This window comes from Rhinolophus sinicus, linkage group LG05, assembly GCF_036562045.2.
Source record: "Rhinolophus sinicus isolate RSC01 linkage group LG05, ASM3656204v1, whole genome shotgun sequence".
In the NCBI taxonomy this organism is placed as follows: Eukaryota; Metazoa; Chordata; class Mammalia; order Chiroptera; family Rhinolophidae; genus Rhinolophus; species Rhinolophus sinicus.
In genome coordinates this window covers 4,999,924-5,026,113 of record NC_133755.1, presented here as the reverse complement: position 1 = coordinate 5,026,113, position 26,190 = coordinate 4,999,924, and the positions used below count along the sequence as shown (strand labels likewise).

At 39.0% G+C, this 26,190-nt stretch overlaps 1 protein-coding gene and 1 pseudogene across 2 annotated transcripts in view; both read left to right on the top strand.

The window, feature by feature from the left end:
- The window catches only part of MBOAT2 (membrane bound glycerophospholipid O-acyltransferase 2), a 175,491-nt gene that overhangs the window by 38,539 nt on the left and 110,762 nt on the right, over window positions 1-26,190 (top strand). The window lies entirely within an intron of this gene.
- Window positions 1,176-26,146, top strand: LOC141571927 (translationally-controlled tumor protein-like; annotated as a pseudogene).

Here is a 26,190-nt window from a genome sequence, read left to right as displayed (position 1 = left end):
AAACCTTGCAACAATTAAAATTCTATGGGGTGGGGAGACTTCTAAATTTGAATTCCAACTCCGACTCACAAATATTATAGATTCACATTCCAGAAGCCCGTGTTTAAGGCTTGATGCCTTCATTTGACTTTACAGTTTACATTAAGTAAAACTACAGAAGTGGAAGGAATGGGTTATGATCGAACAGGTAGCACTTGTCCTTTCTTACTCATTTACAACATAATGGTCTGTCATATAATCAATGCATCTTAGATTCAATTAAGTAAAATATTGTCTTTTAAAATTGTTTAATAACTGGTGGGGGGCAAAGGTTTCTAATTTAAATTTGCAGTTTGGAGGCGTTAGTATTTTTAATTTGCATCCTTTTAAAAATATATTAGGAACATTAATTGTTTGTCTCTCATTTGTAACAAATATTTCCCCCAATTTCTTTACTTTTAATTTTGAGTATGATTTTTTTACAGAGCACTTTATCTTCCAGAGCACCTTTTTTACGAGTACCTTACTGGGGACTCCCTCCTAAGCAGGCTTTGAGGGGGGTAGATTTGTGTTAAGTGGCCATGGGGAGCAGAGACAGGGAGGGACAGTGGCCTGGGAAGGAGGGAAAGCCAGTCCAATAGGCATTATTGCATTGGCTATGGAAGCACAAATACCAACCAAAAGGAAGAGGCTTCATTCTCCCAGTGGAAATGAGGGAAAGAGATTTCTCTTCTCTCCCTTTTCTCAGAGCATTTCCTTTAGAAATCGTGTAAGTACTTTCTCATTCACGTCTTTAAAGGGTATTCCTTTGAAGAATAGATAGGCCTTTTTTTTTTTTTTTTTTTTTTTTTAAAGCTTTACAACTCCAGAATATCATTCTTAAGAACCTGGGAGCCATCTTTTTAAAAGGCAAACATCTTGCGAGCCATGTTTTTAAATTACAAGCATCAGAAGAGATAGTTCCTCCATCTCCCAACTCTGTAGGAGAGCAGGAGCCTAACTTTGGTGGGCGCCTGGCTCCAATTTGCAAAACTACCTGCCATCACAGAGACAGAAGTCTTTTTCCACTGGATACAGCCAATACGCTAACATATATGGTCATCCCAATTACCAGGTGACAGTTGGACGAGCTAGGTGTGACAAATGGTACTGTCAAGTCGTTGCACTTGAGGGCGAGTTGCTGTTCATCTGCGAACATGGGTGGCATGGGCCGTATCAGCCGGGCTGTACAGGGGCTGAGATACCTTTCTGTCTTCGCCATCTCTCAGCAGATTGCCCGTGATGTGCACCGCATCCTGGTTTAATGCTTTTTTTTTTTTATAACAAAAGTGCTTTCTTTCTCTACTGCCTCTGTGGAGAGGATTTCTGGGTTGGGAGAAGATTTTGTTGCTAATCGTATTCCTCCAACGGCGACCACTGGAGGCAACCGGTCCCATGGGGTCCTGGCATGTGGGGATCACGGGAGCCTTGAGGAAACACATCACAGGAAAGGGAGGAGTCTGTATTTGCTGGCGCCCACACTCCACTGGTCTAGTGGGGTCTTAGGCCCCCACACCTATGGGTGCGTATGCCTGAGTGCAGCCTCCCAGTTCTTCCCCACCAGGAAGTGCTGGGCAGGAGGGGAGAGGTGAGATGTGCGGGCCTCGGGCAAGGTCTGTCAGGTTGCACCTGTATGAAGCTGGCCTGAACTGGAGCAAAGCCGGTCAGGTCATCCAGCCGTGGCTGGAATGAGGTGACTTACAGTGGAGCAAGAGCCCCTGGCACACGCAGGCTTTTCTGTCTGTCTGCTTTTAAAGTGGTACAAATCTTAGAGTAGGTTTTACCTTGATCCTTAGATGCCATAACCTATCAGCTGGTCTTTCCTTATTTGCTAATGTTGCCTCTCAGGTATTTGCTTAGAAATAATACCCGAATGGTGATGGGGAAGCAATAAAGCAGAAGGTCACACACTGCAGTGTTGTATAGGAGTTGAGCCATCTGTGCACTGGTGAGAACACAGAGCCTCAGGCAAGGGGCACCCTAAGCACCGTGCTGTCCTGGCATCCATCTGAACCGTGGATTTCCTTTTCAACATCCTCTCTCTCTCTCTCTCTCTCTCTCTCTCTCTCAAGCATCCTATGTCTTTTATCACCCACTCTTTGCTTCCAGATTCCTTTGTGGCAAAGAATTCCAAATGACAGTAACAATTATTGTCCTTATCTAATGTTGTTAACATCATTATATTCTGTTTTGAAGTCTTTTTCTATTATAATCTCACTAGAAAGTTGAGCAAGTGCAATAGTTAGGATATGTTCCCAAGTTAAAGATTACATCAGACAAAATGCCTTTATAATAAAATTAGGGCCTTGCTGCCTTGATAAGGACATCAGATATGTCTTGTTTAAGTAGGTCTAACTACTAGAGAAAAATGGTCAGCCATAGCATAACATCATGAGATAGTTGTATTATATAAATGTACTTCTTTAACTATAATACTTAATAGGACATTTGCCAGAAAGATGAAAGTAACATCACACCAAGCTAACTACATCAAAGAAAATCTCAATGAAAATACTCAAAACAATGAAAATTAACCCTGACAACAACACCTAGAGTTGCAGAAATAGCAGAATTGTGTAAAGGAGATTTGAAAGAACTGAAACCAACTACTTTTATAAACGAGAAAAGAAAGCCTGTTAAAAAGGAATGCTGTATACCTCAGCGAGACTGGGCTGCACCTCAAATGCCCTCAGAGAAACTAAGACATCACTGGGAGTTGTCAAGAGAGAATGGGAGCCACAAAGACGCAGTGGGGCTGACAGTACGCCAGCAAAGAAAACCCCAATTACAGCTCAAGTATATAAACTGATGATAAAGGTGCCAGTAAAATGAACCACCCCAGATAACTGAATAAGACCCCAGCTAGCAATAATATTGGTACCAAAAAAACCAGACACTGCATTTAAGAAAATTATTAAAGATGTTCCTGAGATGAAAGACAGTTTGTTTATGGACACTGACTGAGGAGTGTCTTTGTAAAAGGGGCAGAGGAAAGCAGGGCCATTGTTCGGAGAGGGTGGAGGGCCAGATTGAGAAACTGATTTTGGACCTTTCAGAATTGTGTCAGCTAATTTCCTGTGTCTAAAGCTAGGGCCCTGAGTAGAAAACAGTGGGCATTCTGGCAGATGAATCGGAGCTCTCTGTGTGAATGTGGTGAAGTCTGGAGCCCTGACCCCATGAAACCCTCCAAACTCTTCTCCCATTGGAGATGGGAGGCAGCAAGTGGCTCGATCTGCAGAGGCAAATCCTAAGCTAGCGTGACCTGTGGGGCCCCATTGTGTTCTCAGGCCGACACTGTTAAAAGGAACGGAGTGCTGCTAACGCATCCCAGGCCATGACTGGTGTTAGGGGAGAGAAGCCATGAAAACACGGATCACGCTGTTGCTGCTGTTTCTGAGAAGCCTAATAACCATCACAACCACCACCATAAATAATACCTGCTCAATGCTTTGTGTTTGCCATGCCTGAGTGTTTTATATGCTTTGTTCCCAAATGATGCTAGGTGAGTGCTCTTATTATTACCATTTATGGCCATGGAAACAGGTTCAGAGAGTGAACACTTGTGCAAGAGCAGATAATTACGAAGAGGCAAAGTTCCCAAGCTGGTCAATCTGACTTCTGAGCCTACACTCCTAACCATCACGTTACACAGCCTAATCAGCCTTGCGGGCGTGGAGAAGCTGAGGTCAAGGAGATTAAATCACTGGCATTGCTTGTAGCAAAGTCTCTCCCAGATGAAATGGACAGATATCCCACTCTGGTTCTCCAGTTCACTTCAGAAAAAAAACACCAGTTCAATCCTGGTGATAAGAGAGCCATTACCCATGAGTCTCTCTTAACAGAGAATCTCAGCCTCGTCAGCCATTTAGATTCACCTACAAAGAATAGGACAGTAAGTGGAAGAGTTGTGCTAGGGACATGGTACACACACAAACACACACAGACACACACACAGACACACACAGACACACACACGTGCACACGTGTGCACGCACACACTTTCCCAGCCAAAGGGTAGTTCTTTACCTTATAATGCTCCTCTCAGATCTGGTACTTAAGCAAACTGGAAAAAGTAAATTTTCCCAGTGGCCAAAGCCCAATCATGAAACCCACTGCACAGCCAGGAAGAGAAGCGCCACAAACTGATACCTAAGGGATTTCTGGCCCAAATCAAGGGCCAATGTATAGTGCAGCCCGAGATCCTTCCTCCATTGCTATGGCACTCTTTTCTAGATAGGGGTATTTATTGTGTTATCCTGTTTTTCTTCTTCTAGTGTGGATCCCAAGACAAGTGAAAAACTGTATATACTCTATTTTCAAAACATAATACATGTCATTTTAAGATGCTCAAGTTCATCTAATTTGATGGATCTTAACCAAGTTTAATAGTATATCAAAAGATATATCTCTGTTATTACCCAGGGTATTATTAATAGTTTGCTGGGGTTTTCGTAACCAAGTACAGTGCCACAGACTGGGTGACTTTAACAACAGAAATTATTTTCTCACAGCTCTGGACGCTAGAAGTCAAAGATCAATGTGTTGGTAGGATCGGTTTCTTCTGAGCAGCCTCTTTTTTTGGTTTGTAGATGGCGGTCTTCTCTCTGTGTCTTCACTTGGTCCTCCCCCTGTCATGTCTGTGTCCCAATTTTCTCTTCTTAAAAAGACACCAGTCGTATTGGGTGAGGTTCTATCCTAATGACCTCATTTAAACTAATTACCTCTTTAAAGGCCGTATCTCTAAGTAGAATCACATTCTGGTGCTGGAAGTTAAGACTTCAACATATAATTTCTGGAGCGACACACTTCAGCTCATAGCATAAAGGTTTATATAATCGTCGTAATCAATTTTTAAAAGTGGAATTATATACCTTTTGACCAACACCTCCCTGATTCCCTCTCCTGCCAGCTTCTGTTCATTTCGGAAAGGCATTTTAAAATGTTATCATTTCAACAGAAGGCAGGTTGAAAAAAAAAATGAAGTAAGAAAACACGACAAATGGAAACCCAGACCTCTGAGGAGAGAGCACTGCTCAGCTAGTGTTGGAGTCTGTGCAGTTAGCATGGGGGTTGAGGGGAGGCAATAGCGCTGATTCTGTAAGTGTTGGAAAAACTGCCAACTGGATTCAGATACTTGAGGAAGGAACTACTGCCTCCAGAGCGAGGAAGTGTTGTGAGGTGACAGTCACAGGAGCAGCAAGCAGACAGGAAGTCACATACAGCAGACACAAGTTACACAGGAAGCAGACAGGAAGTCACACACAGTAGACACAAGTCACACAGGAAGCAACTGGGAAGAAACAAATGCTTCTTCCCTTCCCGCCGTGCAGTCTCCGCCTTGTGCCCCTGTTGACAGAGCCAAACATGGACCCACTGGCAAAGAGCAAATGTAGTTTGCAGAGTCTCCGCTCCAGCATTACAAAGTGGAGTATAACAGGATGAGTTTGGAACTAATAGACGAAAACTCAATAACTGGCGCACAGATCTCTTCAGTCTGTGCTCCCAGCACTCTGAAATAAAGCATTATCTAGCCCCACTGGGATTTTTTTTTTTTTTTTTTTTTTTTTTTTTAAATGGGAAAGAAAAACTCACAAGAGAAGTTACTAAGACCTTCTGCCTGAAAATAACAGTCATAATAAAATCCCTCACATATGGACTTTTCTTACTCGTCCTTTATAATCTCCACTTTGCTGTTCTTCTACACATACCAAGTCAATTTGAAGTTTGAGCAAAGCCTTGTCACACTATTAAAACTCTAACTCGCTCTCAACTCCCAAGTATTAGGGGTTATGTCAACATGACAGGATGCTATAGGGATATTAAATGACAAGTGAGCTAACTAAAGTCAGTAGATGGACATGTTTATATCGAATAAACAATGAAGACAAGAGAACATGGGTGGCCATTTAGCTCAGTTGGTTAGAGCGTGGTGCTAATAACACCACGGTTGCTGGTTCGATCCCCACATGGGCCACTGTGAGCTGAGCCCTCCTTAAAAAACAAACAAACAAACAAACAAAAAACGCACAACATATTAGGTATACCTTATTTATAACAATGTAAAGTTTATAACTGTACATGAAAGGATCCAAAATAAAATTGGAATAATATGAATAATATTGAAATAATAGTAACTGCAGTTTAATGTTACAGTAAGTTTTTCTTCCTGTAACTTCCTGTTTTCTTCCATAGACTCGCACAAATTAGTAACATTTTTAAAAGAAAAAAAGTTATGAGAAAATTTACTCATTCGCATTTCCCAGACTGCTTTCCTCTCTGATCTCAATGTTCTTTTTAATTTGTTTTTTTATCTTCTTTGAACAAATAAAGTAATGGTGGTTTCGTCTGACCTATACTCACGGCTTTTTAAACAATTCATGCTTTCACAGCTGCTTATTCTAATATTAACAGGCTGAGTGGAGTTTGCCCTCTGAATGAATTCTCAAAATAAGACTGAGATGTACAATTAAGGAAAATGCACTATAGAAATTATGACCATCCATCAGACAGTGAATTGTTCTTTCCCCTTTTTTGAAAGAAATTACCTGATTTTGTCGTGCTCTGTGCAGAATGACATAATGAAAGTCTTTTGTGTGTCTCGTGACAATACAAAGTGGAGGAGGAAAGGAAAAAGGCTCCTCCTATGAAAATGTTTTCCTTTGGTTAGAAACAGTCCCTGTTTGCAGAGGGGCGGAGAGAAAACAGCTTCCAAGATCCCATTCTTCTCTCTGCCATCAACATGCCTTTTGGGAGTGATCAAGGTACCCCAAGCTATGAGGAGTGGGACAAAAGAATATTGAAAAGAATGACCTCAACTTCTCCTTTATTGAGCTCAGGAACATCTAATAAATGCCCTTACAACCACTCTCTTTTTATCCTCATCCATTGTTTTTCTCTTTCCTCCTCCCCCATCCATCTTAAAGGAACATTATTCTAAAATTTCAATTTAGTACAACAACTACATATAAGGTAATTACCATATGCAAGACAGCCCACGTTCTCCAAAATAATTCCTTTTTCTTTTTAAACTATTTTGAGTTTATTATGTTATATGGAGCCAAAGTAATCCTAACTAATATACATACTTATTTCTTATAAAACAAAGTCCAACCTCCTATGAATTGCATTCAATGCTCTATCTAATAAAGCCTTCTCTTACCTTTCCAATCTTATTTCTTATTGTTTCATGATTAGCATTTTGTCTCCAACCAGCCTGGCATATTCTGGATTCTTAAACACGTCCTGTTCATTCCCTATCACACCTCTGCTTATTTAAATATCATCTTCATTTCACTTTCTCTCTTTAAATCCCAGCCATCTTTCAAAGCCCACTTACTTTAAAGCTCCTTTTTACAATGGAGACAACCATTCTTTTGATAATCTATAACACTTTCATGTTTGCAGTTAATTTGGCATTTGTCATATACGCTCGTGAATCATCATCAATTTTTTGGATGTACATGATAAAGCTGTAAGATCTTAGGGGTCAATAACCGCATCTTTTGCATCTTTATGTTCTGAAGGAGAAGCAGAAGCAAACATTTCCTGATTCACTACTGATGCTGGGCCGCACCAAAACTCACACCCAAATAGACAATTACTCCTTTACCCAAGAGAATGAAATATAACCCTTACATTCATTCACTGAAGTGGGTTTGTCAAGAACATTCTATGAGTCATGCACTGGTGGTGAGATACACAAAGGGACCCTGACCCTGTAGACCTTACAGCTGGCCTTTGTCACACAAACGGATCGCAAGGAGCCAAACCCAGAGTCCAGATCACTTGGAACATGCACTATTGTGGCAGAGAAGAGCATGAGGGCCTGAGTGAACAGAAGGAGAGAACATTCTGGAGTCAAAGGCCGTCAGCTGCAGGCATTTTGTGGAACCAGCAGGACTCCACACATGTTAGGGCTTTAGAGCACAGAATGGGATAGACACATGGCATTTTTCACCAGAATTTGAATTCAACTTTGAAGTAGACACAGGACACAGACTGAAGGAGATGAGTACATGGCCTAGATTTGTGGCAACTGGAATGCTACCAGTCCCCTGAATTGAATGATGTTCTTTCCTGGGCCTCTGAGAGTCAAGGAAGCAACCTCTGACAACACGTTACCATGTGGGAGGGCATTTGGAGGAGGGGAGTGAGAGGAAGTTATAAAGGGCAGGGTCATATGAAACACAGGATGACTTGAGTCTAAATACCAGCTCTGGCGTTTATTCACTGTAAAATCCTATCATCGACTCCACAGAGTGTCATTTCCTTTAACCATAAAATGGGACTCTTACTCTACAAATTTTCATAAAAAACACATCTGGTATATTGTAGATCCTCAAAAAATGCTTCTAAACTTTTAATTTTAAAGCTGCCTTTTGGTTGTGTAGGGGTTCAGAACGAGTCACCCCAAGATATGCTTCAGTGGTCTGTGGATTGTTTTGAGCTCAAGATAACCAGAGACCCCGTGGACTCAAGAGAAACTTCTGCCCCCACTTAATTACATAGAAGAGTTTGAATTAGGGGCCTCATTTTTCCTTCTTGGAACCTCTCATTATGTGGGGTCTCTGACTTTCTCTTATATGTGGGGTTCGCATATGTAGTATGTGGGGTTCTCATATGTAGGTATGTAATTAAATTTACTTATTTTCTCTTGTTAATTAGTCTCATATAGATTCAATTTATTAGACCAACTGAAAGAACCTTGAAGGGTAGAGGAAAGTTTCTTCCTTTCATTAAGTAAATAATTTCTTTTCTAGTAATAAAGATATAAAAGCAATAATTTATTGCAAAGAAGATATTGTATGTGTTAGTTGACATGAAGCTTATGTGTTCAAACTTTGCAGAAAGAATGAAAACACATCTCAGCATCTAACAAAACATCAAAATTTAGGAGGAAATAGGATGGGGAAAGTTGATAGCAACTATATTTTAAATTACAGAAGCCCGAACGCCTTAATGGATTCGTCTAAACTTTATCCCGTGAATTGAGTGCATATTTCAGACATACTGACACTCTGTGCCATCTAACGGATGCAGAGTCCTTATGACATATGATTACGTATGTGGAATGTTGCATTGTCCTTCTCAGTGACATTGAACTCCAACAGTGTCCTGTGTGTGTCCCACCCTCTTGTATTAATTATTGTGATAAATTCTTTTTCTCTGGCAGGTGATAGTCCTTTAATTTTTATTTGAACAGAATAACATCAAATTACCTTTTAAGAACAAGGAACATTTGTAAATAGAACTTAATATTTGGTTTTTGGTATTCAGTTAGATACTTATAATACCATTTCAATAAGCAATCCCTAAATACAAATGCCACTTTAAATCCAGGTAAATAAAGCAGCATGAAAAGCAATAAAAAGGAAGAAAGGTGATTTCAAAACGAGGAAACAACAATGACATTTCAGCAAAAGTAAGAATCAAATTGGCTAAAAGCCAGCGAGTCATCTTGACTATTTGCTAGAATTTTCATTTGCTATCTAGTTCTGTAATAGTTCTTTTCCTTATTTTGGCAGTATTTATTCCAGAACTTCTAAAACTGGTGATCTGTTGGCTGAAAGACTGACAGCATATAATCTTTATTCAACAAACTCCATTGACCAGCATGTGATGTCATGTAACTACAAATAAATTGTACTCTAAAGCGAGCAGCAGACATACCGACACGGATCAAGACTATCCAGAGAGAGACCCTACATCCCTTTTGTTTTTAAGTTCATTGTTTTGATGTAGTTAAAACCAAAAAACAAATAAGTAATAATAAAAAGCATTCTCGAAACAGGGTTAGAGAGAGTGTGATATAGTTTTAATGTTTACATTTAACCATTGAAGTGGCATAATGGAAAGCTTGTAATCCTATCAGTGTGTCTTGGTAGCTATTTATAGAACCTATTCAAAGATAACAGGGAATAGTTGAATCTGAGGTCTGCTAAATAGGCCCTCATGTGCATAGATAATACAAGAGATCGGCTAGCGGCCACTTCCGGAAGAAAGATACACAAGTTTCTGCTGACTGGAGTGGTTTGAGTCGATGTTTACATGGGCCAAAATAAATGGAGAGATAAGATGAATTCTGGTGAATGCAGGTAACTTCTAACTCTGCTTTTAAAGGCAAAGCAAGAGACTTGAGCCTGAATTACAGGGCTGGATGTGGAACCAGGACAACTGAACATCAGCGCGTGCAAACAGCTGTTGTCCTGGTCACATCATGCGCCCCCTTCTGCCTTTGCCCAGTTGTTATTGCGATGGGGGCCCTAAAGCCACATATGCCCTCCCCACAGGTCAGAGCCTCACCCACCTGTCTCTTCCCTGTCGAGCTCGGGACCCCAGAGACCAGGTCACCCTGCAGCTGGAGCCACCCCAGGGTCGCTACCAGGCCCAGGCAGGAGCTTGTAGGGCCTGGAGGAGGGGAGCAGCTCTGGCTGGATTTGAGTCCTGTCTCAGCATGTGTGGCCTTCCTTACTTAATTTCTAAATTTTAGTTTCCTAATCTGCTATTTTAAATGAATTAATAGTTTAAGATGTTCTCAGTTGTAATCTCTGATATGATAAATATTGATAGCTCTAACACACATAAACAAAACCAATTTGGGCCCTAAATAAACTTCAAGAGTAGAAAGGAGTCCTGAGGCAAAAATGTTTCAGAACCACTACCTTAGAGAAATTCTGGAATATGCACACAAAGAGAACAGTTCAAAAATATTCCATGTGAGACTATTGGTAACAGTGAAAATGTGGATATAACCTCAGTGTCCATCAAAGAGCATAGAGAAACACATCACTGTATGTTCACATAATGGAATTTTATACACCAACTGGGATAAATCTCAAAAACAATGCTGGTGATAAAAAAAAGCAAATCTCAGAATGCCACATGGAATATGACACAATTTCTTTAACTTTAAAAAGTTGCAAAACAATATCATCTATTGTAGACACATAAAAACACACCTGGGAATGATGGCTTCTAATTTCAAAATAGAGGGTTTCAACTCTATTATATATATATATATATATATATATATATATATATATATATATATATATATATATATAAATACATCTTAAAAAAGATGTATCTGAGGTAGATATGAGAAATTATTAAGATTTTTGTGAGGTACAAAGATAAAGATTACATTATTACTATTCTTTTCTGTGCATATGCAATTCCAGAAAGGGAGGGGAGGATAAAATAAGGGCGGTCCAGATCATTGTAGGAGAAAAGATAATTGTCTGGACAGTTGATCAAACATCCTCAGAGTGGGACGAAAGATCTTGCGGTATTATAAAAACAGCTCAGAAGGTATTTTAGAGTCTTTGAGAAGTAAGGGGAAAAGGCGGTTGAGATCACCGTAAGAAAGTCAGAAGGAAATTGATGTTTATTGAATGGCTCTTACATGGTTGACGCCATCTCATACAATATCTTAGGTGATCCTCACAACAACCCAGCAGGCCATGTAACATGAAGATTTGGTACAGTAATACATTTTCTCAAATTTACAGATGAACAAATCAAAGCCCAGAGAGGTTGCCCAGGGTCAGTGTACGGAGGAATCAGACTGAGTCCACGTCTTCTTGACTCAAACGAGAGTTTTGCTCTGTCCCATTCTGTGTGTGCTTGTTTTGCAGGCCGGACAGAAGGGGATCGCATTTCTCTTTAATGACACTTTAGATTTATAGTAACTAACTGAGGGATTCAAAGAATTCTAGAGCCGTCAAAAATAATTCTCACAAACGTCTAAAATTTAATTGTTTTTCTTTTGCAGAACAGAGTAGTCACATTGGTCACGTCTGCCTTTGGGGGGAGTCTTGTTCCTTTTTTTTTCATTTCAAATCATGACTCATTTTAGTTTGAACAAATGAATGAATGAAAAGAATATTTGTTGAGCACTTTCCATCTGCTGTGCTAGATGCTTTCGTACACATGACCTCATCCAACCCCCATAGCAATTGTGTGAGGGTTTTATCACTCCCATTTTACAGGTGAAGGAACTAAAGCTCAGAAATCAGTTACTTGAACAAAGCAGTGCTATTTCCAACCCAAGTCTGTCTGGCTTTTTTATATCATGATTTTGAACAATCATTTACTAATCATTCTAAGGATAAGAACTTAAATTGATGGAAAGGGAATACTTTAAAATTCTTAGAGGCTGCAAAGATCTCCTTTGTTTCTCCTTTGTGAGGAGAAACCAAGTGAGAGTGACACTGCCCTGTTGCTCATCAAATTTCCAGGAAGCTCTTTACACGCTGCCCAAATATTTAAGCAGTAGTTGAATTATTAACATTATTATTTGTGCAATGTCAGTAATTTTGAGCATTTTTAAATTTTACTTTTTTTTTTTTAAACTTTAAAATTTTACTTTTATCAAAGGAATACAGGTAAATAGTTTAAAAATTTCCCCAGGTTTCTTAAAAGGCTTCTAGTAATCAAAGAGAATAATCCCTTGTCTATCTTCTCTCCATAGCCAGCTTCCCAGAAGCACTTCCTGCATTCTTTCAGCTGGGTTGCTTTTTTTTTTTTCCTTGACTATACCTTTATATTTTAAAATAATTTGCAAATCAGTGGTCTTTTGGCCCATGAATTTTAGACGTAATATATGGATGACCAGGAGTGGTAGATAAGGTTTTAGCTCCATTATCTTCCCTCCTTTCATTTCCCTAATAGAGTTTTTTTGTATAACAGCTCTGTTAAGGTTTAGTTCACATCCCATACGATTCACCTTTTTGAAGTGTACAATTCAGTGGTTTGGTGGATAGTCCGAGTTGTACCACCATCATTCTATGTAGTTTTAGAACATTTGCATCACCTCACAAAGAAAGTTTATACCCATCAGCTGTCACTCCCCACTCTTCCCTCTTCTCAAACTTAGGCAAGCACTAATCGATCTTCAGTTTCCATGGGTTTGCCTATTCTGGACATTTCATGTAAGTGGAATCAGACAATGTGTGGCCTTTTGTGTCTGGCTTCTTTTATTTATCATAATGTTTTCAAGGTTTATCCGTGTTGTAGCATGTCAGTGCTTCATTCTTTTTCATGATGGAATAACATTCCATTGGATGGATATCCACATCACATTTTGTTTATCCATTCATCAGTTGGTAGCTACTTGAGTTGTTTCCACTTTTTGCCTATTATGAATAATTATGAACATTCAAGTACAATATTTTGTGTGAACATATGTTTTTTAATACACTTGGGTTCATATGAGTACCTAGGAGTAGAATTCTGTAACATAGTGTAACTCAATGTTTAACTTTTTGAGGAATTGCCAAACTGTCCACAGTGGCTGGACCATTTTACATTCCAACTAGCAATGTATGAAGGTCCCAATTTCTCCACATCCTTGCCAATACTTGTCTGTCTTTTTTATTTTAGAAATCCTAGTGGGTGTGAAGTGCTATCTCATTGTGATTTTGATTTGCATTTCCCTATTGACTAATGATGTGGGGCATCTTTTTATGTGCTTTTTGGCCATTTGTATATTTTCTTTGGAGAAATGTCTGTTCAAATCCTTTACCTATTTTTAGATTGAATTACTTGTCTTTTTATTGTAATGAATTGTAAGAGTTCTTTTTATATTCTGGATACAAGTCTCTCATCAGCTATATTATTATTTGCAAATATTTTCTCCCATGCTGTGAATTGTCTTTTTACTTTCTTGATAGTGTCCTTTGAAGCACAAAAGTTTTAAATTTTGATGTGTTCCGGTTTATCTAGTTTTTCTTTTGTTCCTTGTGCTGTAGGTGTTATCTGTAGGAAAGCATTGCCTAATCCAAGACAACAAAGATTTACTCTTATGTTTTCTTATAAGAGGTTTATAGTTTTAACCCTTATATTTAGATCTATCAGTAATTTTGACTTCATTTTTTTGTATGTAACGTGAGGTGAGGTCCAACTTCATTCTTTTGCATATGTATATTCAATTTCCCAGCACTGTTTGTTGAAAACCTCATGTAGTTTTACAAGGTTTGGTTACATCACTATTCAGTATTTACGTTGTTATGTGAATACTGAATAGTGATGTAACATAATATAGATATATTCTCTGCTGAGCCAAAAGGTATATTGATATTGTTTCCTTTTTTGAAAAATCTGTTTTTCCAAGAGTTAGCAGTAGCTTCATTTTTATTGTTGCTGTTCCTTTAATTTCTTTGAATCCATGTCCACATCTTTCCGTACCTCCAATAGCCAAATTTCTACAAGGCCAAGCCTATCTGCTAGCCTATCAATTCCTCTTTTTTCTGGTGACATCCCTATGGGGTGTCTGCTCTTCTGCATCCGTCTACACTTCTTGCTCCTAATAACATTCCTGCCCAAACCCCCACAGCTCTCTGCGTACTTATATGTAATCTCCTCACTGCAGTTTTTCTTGGAGATGCTCCTTGAGCCCCCAGTCCTTGCTCTCCTGCCTCGGCTGGCTTGGACTGCTCTCCAATGCGTCCTGAGAATCCCCATGACCTCTTTCTCCTGTTTGTTCACCCATTGCTCCACTCCTTTAATTTATTCTCCCATTTTGGTGGAATGTAGACTCCAGTACGTTCCTGAGAAAATGCATTGGGGATAAATAATTTTTTTATCGTTAGTGACTAAAATGTCTTCACTTCTATCCTCCTATAAATTGTTTGCTTGGGATTAGACTCCAAGTTTCTGAGTCATTTCACTCAGCATTTTTGAAGGCATTCATCCACTGTCGTCTGGTTTTCAGTTTTGCTTTTGAGAAGTTGATGCCATTCTGATATGGCATCTGAATCCCTAGGATCTACCCTGTTTTGCCTCTCTGGAAGGTTTTATGGTCTGTAATATACTTGATATTCTGAATTCACGCAATGTGTCTTGTTCTGGGTCTTCCCGTCGTGCATTGTGCTGGACACTTGAGACATTCTGGAGTCTTGTGTTTCAGTTTGAGGAAATTGCATCTCTGATCATTTCTTCCTCACTCTTTTCTCTGGAACATTCCTATTACTCAAATATTGGACTTTCTGAATGATCTTTTAAATTTTTACCCATCTCTCTTCTTTTCCGTCTCTATCTCTTTATTTTACTTTTGAGAGATTTCTTCAACTTTATCTTTCAATCCTTCTACTGACTTTAAAATTGTTTTTGTGTTTCTACTTTTAATTTCCAAAAGATGATATCTTTCTTGTTTTCTGATGATACCTTTAAAAATAAATAAATACATTTCTGTTCTTGTTTTGTGGACACAATATGTTTGGGCTTCACAACAGAGTGATCTGGTGGCAAGCCAATATTTTGGGGGAGAGAGTGGGGTTTGAGTTTGGGGTTTCAGAATTCTCCTGACTTTATTAAAGATGGGATATGTGTTTCTATTTTTTTTTCCCCCTTGTTTTGGTTTTGAGTGATTTTTAGGAGGAGAAAGAGGTGGGAACATCCTTCAGTCATCTTAAAACAGGAAGTCCCTTGTTGAATGTTTTTGAGTGTTTCCCAAAGTAAGGAGACTGGCAAAAGAGAATGGAGGCCCCGTGGAGGACTTGTACAAAAAGCTGTGAATTTTTTTGGTGTTCAGGGCTGTGTTATGATAAGTGACCGTCACACAACCAGTATAATAAGTAAATACAGGATTTCATCCTCCTAGGAGAGCGACCTAGTACATTTCACAAATCTTTCTTGAATCAGAAGTTGCCCTTTACTGCAGGTGAAAATTCCCCTGGATTCTGAGTTATCTTGGAAAGACTTCCATATTGTAGCAAAGAGACTTATTTTTCTGGGTTTTTTTCTATCTCAGACAAACTCCTAAAACCTGATGACACCCAAAACATAGAGTGAGGAAGTTCTTGGAAAGTCAGGTAGTGTGTATTGACAGGAAAACCTCAAAAGCTAGAAATGACTATCCTGAATAATCAATCGAACTTGGCAAACAAACAAATTGGCAAAGAGAAAGAGGCTGTGTAATTCAACAAAAAGCATTTAGATGAATAGATTTGCTTTATTGCATTCTGGCATGCAGAATCAATTCAAATGCCAGCTTTCTGTACAGGTTTTAAAATTATTTTGCCTGGCATAATAGTTTCGGTCAAGGTATTCTGAGAAGTAGTGTAGTGTATCTCCAGATACTATCAATTTAAAACTATGATTCAGTGTGTTCAATTGTTAATTTAAACTATTGGTGAGCCCTGTATATTCATTTCATATCTCTCATCTGCCTGTGTCATTGAGATACTCTCACGCACTTAGTAAAGCTGTGGTCCCCTTGCCTATTGACGGAGATTTAGTACCGACTAAGATGTGTTTTAGGCCTTCAGAGTCAAATGAGTAATAGTGACTTTTGCAGCTTTGTTCCAAACCACCAGAGCAGACCCACGCTACCTTTTCTAAGTTATTCACGGTATCTCTAGAGATCCTATGTCCTTTGTGGGGAGAGGGTCCAAAGGTAATATTGTAACTTTTAAGAAATAAAATTCCGTAGTTGAAAAACTAAATTTTATATAGGAAGGCCATTAAAATAAGCCAAGAGATAAGTACCTTACATGTGACATAGGTAGGGTTTTCCTATGCTCAGATACTCCTAGGCAGAGGCCACACAATTTGGATCTGGAAGCAGATTAGAATTATTTCTGTAATATAGCTAGCCCAGGGGAAATGCTGTCTCCGAAAAAGCATGGAATCAAAAAGAAAGATGGTGTATTCAACTGTTTCAATTGTTCCTTTAAGAATATACCTAGTGCCTTTGCGTGATGTTTTTCTTTTTAACGTCTCTCTGTGTTTCCACATATTCTGTAATGTCTATGTATTTCTTTAATAGTTGCATCAGGATTGATGAAGACTGCTTTGAAAGTTTTATGATCCAAAAGCTATAAATGAATGTATGGAAATTTACAACAGTAGGTATTTCTGATACACTCACAGATAGTAAAACAAACATTTCGTCTAGTTAAATAAAAGCAAAAAGTTCATTTAACTTGGACCTTTCCACCCTCAATTACGTAATGATCTCCTAAAGATCGTATTAGAAGATGTATCTCTCCACACATAAGAGAGAAACAGAAGCATCCTCACTAGATGGTCCACTGAAATTCTGCCCCACCCTCATGAGAATAGAATGCTTCCCTTTTCACCACAATCTCTTATTCATATTGAGGGTCAAATTCTGAACTTTATCTTGGAATTTCCCTCAGTTCTCTTGGTGCAGTTCCAAATTGGCAGAAAGACTTCTCTTGCTAATTGCCAAGTAATTACTTCATCACAAGGCTGACAGAGAGAAAGAATCTCTATGACTTCTCCTTGTGAGACTGTACCTTCCAAAAAGATTCAAACTCATTACACAAAGGAAGGAAAAAGCCACAGATGCACAGGATCTGAACTTGGCAGGAGAACGCACACATTGGAGACATTAGAGTTCCCCCTTGCATTGCCCAGCAGAATGAGATTTACCAAATTTGGAGTGACTTACATGTCTTTATTATCTGCAAACCGTGTTCTGCTCTGGGGATTAACAAAGGTGAGGGGAGTCCTATGTTGTAGTCTCAAGAACATCGTGTGAAAGACATAAGTCTTGGACCAGCTCTGCTGCCAGTTGTGTATATTACCTTGGCTAAGTGCCTAAATGAGAGATCTGTGCCTTGGTTTTCTTTAACATGAGTTTATCAAAGCCTGCTGCTCTAATGTCTCTTCTTAGAGAGCATGAGAAACGAGCACTGGATTAGGAGGCAGGCACAGGCTCTGGTCCCATCTTCGTCACTTACTGTGTGGCAAGACGTATGAACTTCTTTGAACTTTAGTTTTCTCATCTATAAGATGGGGGTACTAGTAAGTTTCCTAGTCATGAGACAGTACGTGGAAAAATAGTCCACAAATTATAAAATGTTATCAACATGTAAGATATTAATACCATGTTTCCCCAAAAATAAGACTGGGTCTTATACCTATTTCTCTGAAAATAAGACCAGTTCTTACATTAATTTTTGCTCCAAAAGATGCATTAGGGTGTATTTTCAGGGGATGTCTTATTTTTTCATGTACAATAATCTACATTTATTCAAATACAGTCATGTCATCTTCTTCTGGAACATTGTCATAACATACTAAATGTGTCTGTCTGTCTGACCATCTTAACTGGGGCTTATTTTCAGGGTAGATCTTATTTTCAGGGAAATACGGTAGTAAACATAATGGCTGTGAAGAAATTTTCAATTGTGTAACAATGTTGTACAAATACCATTATGGTGTCCTTTGCGAGTTATGTTATCAAAACTTGGGATTCCAGAGAGCTTTTCAGACTCTTCTATCTGTTCACTCGAAGTATTAAACACTGTGGAAAGTGTCCTCCTGGGGGTCTTGTACCCACGCTGCTTTCCTCATTAGGGCGCGCCAGGCGGCACAGTGGAAAAAGCACCTGAAAGGATCAGGCCTCACGGGGCTCTGAGTTGGGAGACTAACTACTTCTGGGACTTTCAGGAAGTCTGTGAGCCTTCACTGTTTTGTCTAACATGAGGGGTTGAGCTAGATTACCTCTAAAGTCCTATCTGGTTATAAAATTCTATTATTTTATGTTTGTTTCAAATATCAATTGCCTTTGAGGGTGCAGGAGAGTGATTCCAAGTCTCTGGGTCCCATATTACATGAGAGGCTGTGAGTGTATTTGCACAGGGAGCCCTGAGCTACTTAAGTGCAGGATTAAGGAGAGGGATTTGTGTTTTACTGCCCAGAGTTGACCCTGCACAGCTGGGTGCCCACCAAGTAGGATATTCAACACTCCCGGAGCCATCATGAAGTGAGCAAACACCCATGGTCCTGCCTACAGGGCTAGCAGGAATGCTTTGTTGCCATGCTGCTCCTGGGGCAGATAAAGTATAAACCTACAGCAGAGGACCTGACTCCATTACTTCAACATTACTTCATACCTTAGAGGGGAGTCCTAAGCCCGAAATGCCCAGGGAATTAATCAATACATCCAGCGTTTCTGAAAATTAGATTTTGAAACTGTTTGTAAACCAAAGCCATTCAACATGAAAAACACAGGCTTTTGAATCAGATAGACATTGATTTGAATACCAGATTGTGTTACTAACGGGAGATGTTAGGTAAATTGATCTTTCTGAGCCTCAATTTCTTCATCTCTAAAATGGGTTAATAGCTGCTTTGCAGACTTATTGCACAGAAAATGCATTAAAATACCAGGCCAATATGACTTAATAAATGGCCATTGTTATTCATTGATGAAAATATATTTCTAAAATTTTGTGATTAATGGTACAATTTAGATAAGGATGAGTCAGAATAATTTCAGAATGAAAGCAAGGTACTACATGAAAAAGTCTTTCTCAGTTTTAAAGGTTTAAAATGTAAACTGTGAGAGCCTTTATAGAACTTATTACCTGTTACTTGGACTTTATTATTCCTTATTATATCATATGTTAAAAGAATAAAGAGATTTTTCTGTTTTACCCTGTGGGGGAGGAAAATACTTTTCTCTATCCTTCAAGGTTCTTTGTCTCCATTCTCCAGAAACTCAGAGCTGTTTCTGTGCTTATTTGCAGTAGATTTCTGCAAATCCAAGGTTTCTATTATAATTTTTTCCTTATCTTCCTTTACTTAATACAGCGCCTCACCATTTTATTTTTGTTGTTATATTAATGATTTTATTACAGTCATAATTTTTATTGTACTTTGCATCAAATCCATTTTGGAAGAGGTGACAAAGATTCTCTCCTTGACCAAACTCTACAGGGCCCCAACTTTTCAACGTCTGTTTTTGCCTCTGCATAATCCAGTCTTGGCAAGAATCCTGCTGGCTCACTTTAGCCAGAGTCCCTCCTTAGTTCTGATGTTTCCTCTTAGTACTTTTTCATCCACTGACCCCCATTCCTCACTCTGCTCCTTCACTATAAAGGAGCTGTGTTCAGAATTGAGCCCCATTCTGTACTGAGGTCTCTTCCCATATTGAAGTCCTGAAGAAAATGTGTTTTCATTGCTTTAGCTTCTGTCCAGCTCTGGGTTTTCTTTAACAGAGGACAGAATGTAAGAATACATTCGATACACAGATTTGTTTTCCTTCCTTTGTTCCCTAAAAACCTTCATATACCTTCTTAGAGTTATTATTCTGCAACTTTGGGTTCAATACCAAGAGTCCAGTCAGGGTTTAAGACCCAGTCCTCGAACCTTCTCTTTCCAGGTGCTCCTATTCAGAGCAGGCAGGCCTATGCCACGTGGCCATGTCACTGAATTACAAGTAACTGCTGGGACAAAGTCTGTCAAGCATCGTTCCATCATGACATTCCATTTTAGGAAATAGCACCGGAGCCCTTTTCATTCAAAATGAGGACTCGGTCACCCAGTTTTCAAGACCTTGTGTTTTCTTTCGTATTCCTCCACAGTTTCAGCTAAAATCCTTTTCGCACCAAAAAAAAAAAAAAACCTTTATCAGGAGTGTAGCTTCCAAACTTCAGAAGAACAACTTCCATGTTGGCTGAAGTCTAGATGAGCGGGAGGAAATTTTCAACCTCAGGCTGCTATACTTTCTTTCATATATGTGAACTATAAATATTTGAAAAGAATAACTTATACATTAAGCAATAAAACATTCTCCAAATCATGTTCCAGTCTGAGGTGGTTCACAAAGGATCCCAGAGTTGATCCCCTGAGCCTCATCCCTCTACTTTAACATTTTTCTCATCTTGTTTATGAGGATCAGAATTAAACATGAAATAGAATCTGCCCTCTAGATGATAAGAAAGATAGAAAGTTCTCAACTAAAGTGTTTTTAAAGCCAGATCTTTTCAGGGAGTCTAGATTTACAAAAGGAAGCAATGGGTTATGCTGCTGGCACTCACGGGGACACTTTTCTCTGACACGAAGGACACGCTGGGTAGAAGGTTCATTTGGTTTAATGCAGACAAATCTTACGGGACAGAGATGCGTATTTTTGTGCTTAGTTTATAAAGCTAGACATTCCTTAGACAGGAGAAATCTGGATGGCTTTCCTATGGCTCTTTCAACATTTGTTTGTTTCTTTCAACTGAAAGCTACGAGTTACATTTTCTCTCATCAATGTACATATTAAATTACTGATTTGAAGGTACTGTTAATTTTCTGATATATATTGTAAGTATGTTTATATTGCAAATCAGATGCATATATGGTAAATAACATGTCTGTTTATATTTCAAGAAATATAGGACCTATAGCAATAGTCTTTGACGTAAAGGAACTGTCCCTAGAGAAAAGTTCAGACATCTGAAGATGGTACTAATACCGTAGTTACTGTCATGCGAAAGTCAGAATTAGCTGATAGATTTCTTTCTGAACAAGTACACTCAAGGCTGTTTTCTTTTAAAATCTCTGAAACACCTTGTTGACTTAACTGTCAAATAGCATTAAAAAATATCCCCATAAAGCTTGATTAACTGGTAGAGTTGTGTTTAACCCCCTGCCTACGGAGCAGTAATACTGGTTTTGCTACTCAGAACTTGTGGGGCCTCAACAGCTGGCGCACCAAAATTTTATTCATGGATCAACAGGAACAACGCAAATTTTCACTCCAGGTTTCTTACCCTTGAAGCTATTTAGACAGGGAAGTGGGTGGGACCTGTGTATACACGCAGGCAAAGGTCAAATGTTGATTCTGGAGCCAGTATCATTCCTGTGACAATCTGGGGAAATTGCAACCACAAAATTTCAGAGTTAGAAAATAACTCAATCACCTAGCAATTCCCTCGTTTTCCAGTTGAGGAAAATGAGACCCGAGCGTGACTTTATTGGAGGTTAGTCAGCTAGATTCCGAAAAATGAGATGAAGATGCCCTACTCTTTCTCCTGTACTATGTTACATATGTGTATTTCTGGGCAGCATTTGGCGTGAGTCAGGAAATACGAAAGATCTGATGTCACCAAATTAACAAAGCTTAGCATTAAAAATAAATCTCCGTTGTTAAAACCATTAATTCAACGGCTGATGGGGGAGCATTGCAAAGAAGGGCCAGACCATTAATACTCAAATCTACTGAACAATTCTAACATTACCAAAAAAGAAACTCCCAAGTATGTCTCCTGATACCATGCAATAAATAGAAAGGACATATTACCACCTGTGAAAGATTCTTACACCAAGAAATCAAACCTGAATCTGATTAAGACTCGAGATCTAACTATCAGAAGGAAATACAGAAGATAGAAAAATAAGTTAAGTACTCCACAGGGGTGCAACTGGCTAAATCCAGACTGGAAAATTCTACAGATCTAATGTCCATAGAAAATGAATGACCTAATTTATTCAACAGCAACAACAACAAAATAAGAAGAAAGAAAGAAATCAGACAAGAGGGAGGGAGGATTTTTAGACATTAAAAGAGATAGAAGAGATATTAACCAAATATTACACATGGACCTTGACTATCTGTTGATTCAAACAATCAAAAATGCCAAAGACTTTTACAGGACAGTCAGGGAAATTTGAACACTGACTGATATTAAGTTTCTATTCTTAATATTTTTAGGTGTGTATCTTCTAAAGATACAAACAGAAGTATTTATGGATTAAATAATATAAAGTCTGGGATTTGCTTTCACGTTATCTATCTGGGGACAGGGGAGTGGGATGTGTAGATGAAAGAAGCTTTGATCCATGTTGATAATTATTAAAGCTGAGTGATAGGGTGCTCATTACACTGTTCTCTCTACTTTTGTATGTGTTTGAGAAATCTATAAAATAAAAAGGTGAGAAGAAAACTAAACCAAGATAAACAGAGTATGTATGACAGTCTCTACACATATATTCTGTTGCCAATTTTTTTTTTAAAGTAAGATTAAAAGGATCATTGAGTCTGTGATGTTTCTATTTGAAGTTGTAATCCTACATCTTTGCTGAACAGCATCCAAATATCGCTGAACAGGACAGGTGGTGTTCTTGGCAGGTCTCTCTTCTATTGTAATGATCCTGTAATGTGTCTGTCACTCCACTGAAGCTGCTGAAGGGCAGAGACTATTAATATAGCTCATACCATCTTCCTATCCCTTGTGCATAGCACAGTATTTGATGGGCACCAAATAGAGAAATGGATTTTTAGGAAAAACCATTTTTCTCATTTTCACTTTAATCGAGATTTTATTTATATATGTTGAAATGCAAACCTGTCTTTGTGGCTGGTGGTGTTATTCTGTCCTTGCTGGAAATGGGAAACGATGTTAAAAAGAATAAAATAAAAACAGTAACCAAATCCCCTTCCATAGTGCCCATCTTTTGCCTCTGACCTTTGATTTTCTAAGCGTTCCTTATGTATAAATCCTTTTTTAAAAATAGCGTTATTCTGTATCTGCTTTGGAACCTTTTCAGATTCTCAATCTCACTTAAGCTAAGATTTTAAAAATGTTTCAAGATACCTATACAATTATTCCAATAACTTTTGAATATTTCTCTTTACTCTCATACACAAAACTCTCATTCCATATTGGAAACAAGAATCTATGGATCACTTATTTAGGACATTGTCCAAATAAATGTCACATAAGTCTTTCCCATTCAGGTCCCTGAAACTCTCCATTTCTTCCTTTCCAAGTTGATACTCAAAAACTACTAACCTATTTCTAGAAATTGGAAGGATAAAAAGAGGGTGTGGTTGACTATTGGAAAAGATGGCCACCAACCGTTCTTCCCATTGCTAAACATAAATGTTGTTCCTTTCGTCAAGAGGTAGAGTGTATTTCCCTCACTTTAAAACTGGGCTGGACTTGTGAATTCTTTTGATCAATGATGATCAAGTGGAAATAACATTGTGCCAGTTGTAGGCAGCGTCCCCTCTTGGAGCCCTGGGCTGCAGCGTGAGGAAGTCAAGCTCTCCTGTTGGAGAGAGAGGCCACGTGGAAGAGCACTAGTGTCCCCGCCAACAGACAGAACCAAAGTCCCCAACACGAGTGGGGCCATCTTGGATTCTCTACTCTTACTTGAGCCCAGTTGACACTATCAGGATCAGAGACAAGCTATTTCCACTGAGCTTTGCCTCAAGTGAAAATTCACAGACGGTTGTTTTAAGTTACTATTAATATTTTGGGGGCTAATTTGTTACACAGCTATAGAAAACTGGTACAAAGAGGGAATCTGAAATCCTTTCTCTGTGTCCAGCACAGTCCTTGTTTAAACCTAAAATGCTGCTCCTTCTACAGCATTCTTTCTGCCATCTTTGGAAACTACCCCAAAGGTCCCAAAGTACAGGCGACTGGTTGTTTCCCAACCGTTTTCTGCCCCAAGGCTGAGGCAGAGTAGATTCCAGATGTGCTTGGAACTTATTGCTCCAGAAATTCTTCCAAATGCCAGGAAGTAGGGAAGTTCTTGAAAAAAGTTACAGGAGATTTTCCACTGGCTCCCCCCTCCCACCTCTCACCCCTGTGCTGCTCTGGCTGCATCGCGCTGGCTCTGAGCTCCCAGATCCTGCTAAGCCAGCGCTGCTGTCGTCTCCTTCCAGCTGCTATTATGATCATCGATCAGGACCTCATCAGCCATGACGAGATGTTCTCCGACATCTGCAAGATCCAGGAGATCGCGACGGGCTGTGCCTAGAGGTGGAGGCAAAGATGGTCAGTAGGGCAGAGGGTAACATTGATGACTCACTCACTGGTGGAAATGCCTCCACTGAAGGCCCCGAGGGCAAAGGTATGGAACACACAGTTATCACTGGTGTTGATATTGTCCTGAACCATCATTTGCAGGAAACCAGCTTCACAAAAGAAGTGTATAAGAAGTACCTCAAGGATTGCATAAAATCAATCAAGGGGACACTGGAAGAACAGAGACCAGAAAGAGTAAAACCTTTTGTGATAAGGGCTGCAGAACAAATCAAGCACACCTTGCTAATTTCAAAAACTACCAGTTCTTTATTGGTGAAAACATGAATCCAGATGGCATGGTTTCTCTATCGTGAGGATGGTGTGACCATATATATATATTTAAGGATGGTTGCAAGTGGAAAAATATTAACAAATTTGACAATCTGGCTCTATCACCTGTCATCTTAACTGGCTGCTGCTTTTCATCCACACACCAGGACTAGGACACACGGAACTGATGTTACCTGGAGCTCTTCTTTTATTTTGACCTTGATTTATTTGGAGTGGAGGTGTTGTTTTTAAGAAACACATGTCATGTAGTTAGTCTAAAAATAAAATGCATTTAAAAAATGATGTGAGCATCTCCTAAGGAAACAGGTGCCAGCTTGAAGGGGCGCCCAAAGGCCACATCTGGGACACTTTGCCCACCAAAATAAGTAAGTACAATAATGAAGTATAAGCCACTTAAAAATAGAAAAATCATTATTATCCAATTATACCAAATAGGCAAGTAGAAAGGAAGGAAGAAGGAAAGAAAACGAAGGAATGGACAGGTGAGCAGGAGGGAGGGCTTGCTCTTCTGTCAGAATGCGGAAGCCAAACGTTACCTGCGGTAGGAAAGCTGGAGTTGGAAAATCCCTATTTTGCAACCATCACGGTAAAGACTGACTCTGGCAATCAGTGGCTGATAAGTTTAAGGAAAATGGGCGAGAACAGGATATTGTAAGCTCCTAATGGTTCATTGCCTAATAAAACTGCTTATTAGTTGCAAGGGAGAAAAGTAAACTCTTTTAGGACAGAGAGTTTGGACACCTTGACCGGTGATCATGTGTAAGGAAGACAGCATCACCTATGCAGTCTCACCCCAACCCAATCATAAGGGAAATATCAGATAAGCACAAAACGAGGAACATTATGTTAAACAAAGAAAAGTTAATGGAGCTAGAACTATAGTCTTTAAAAGTGTCAATGTCACGAAAGACAAAAAAGGCTGTGAAAATGTTCCAGATTGAAAGAGGTTAGAGACCTGATAATTCAATGCAGTACCTGACACTAGACTGGATCCTATAGTGGAAAAAAATGCCCTAAGATTGAAAATTGCTATTAGAGCGGTTGACAAAACTGAAATGTGGGTTGTAGAATAGTAGGTTAAATAAATGCATGATAGATCAATGTAATTTATGTAATTGATTACTGTATTGTTGTTAAGAGAAAATCCCTAATTTAAAAAGATATACACTGAAGTATTTAGGGGTAATGGGCCGTAATGTATGCAATTTACCTTAAATGATTCTGAAAAAACTGTGTGTAAAATGAATGAGTGAGTGACTAAAGACAGAAAGAAGTAAATAGAAACAAATAATAAAGCAAATGGGGTAAAATATTAACAATA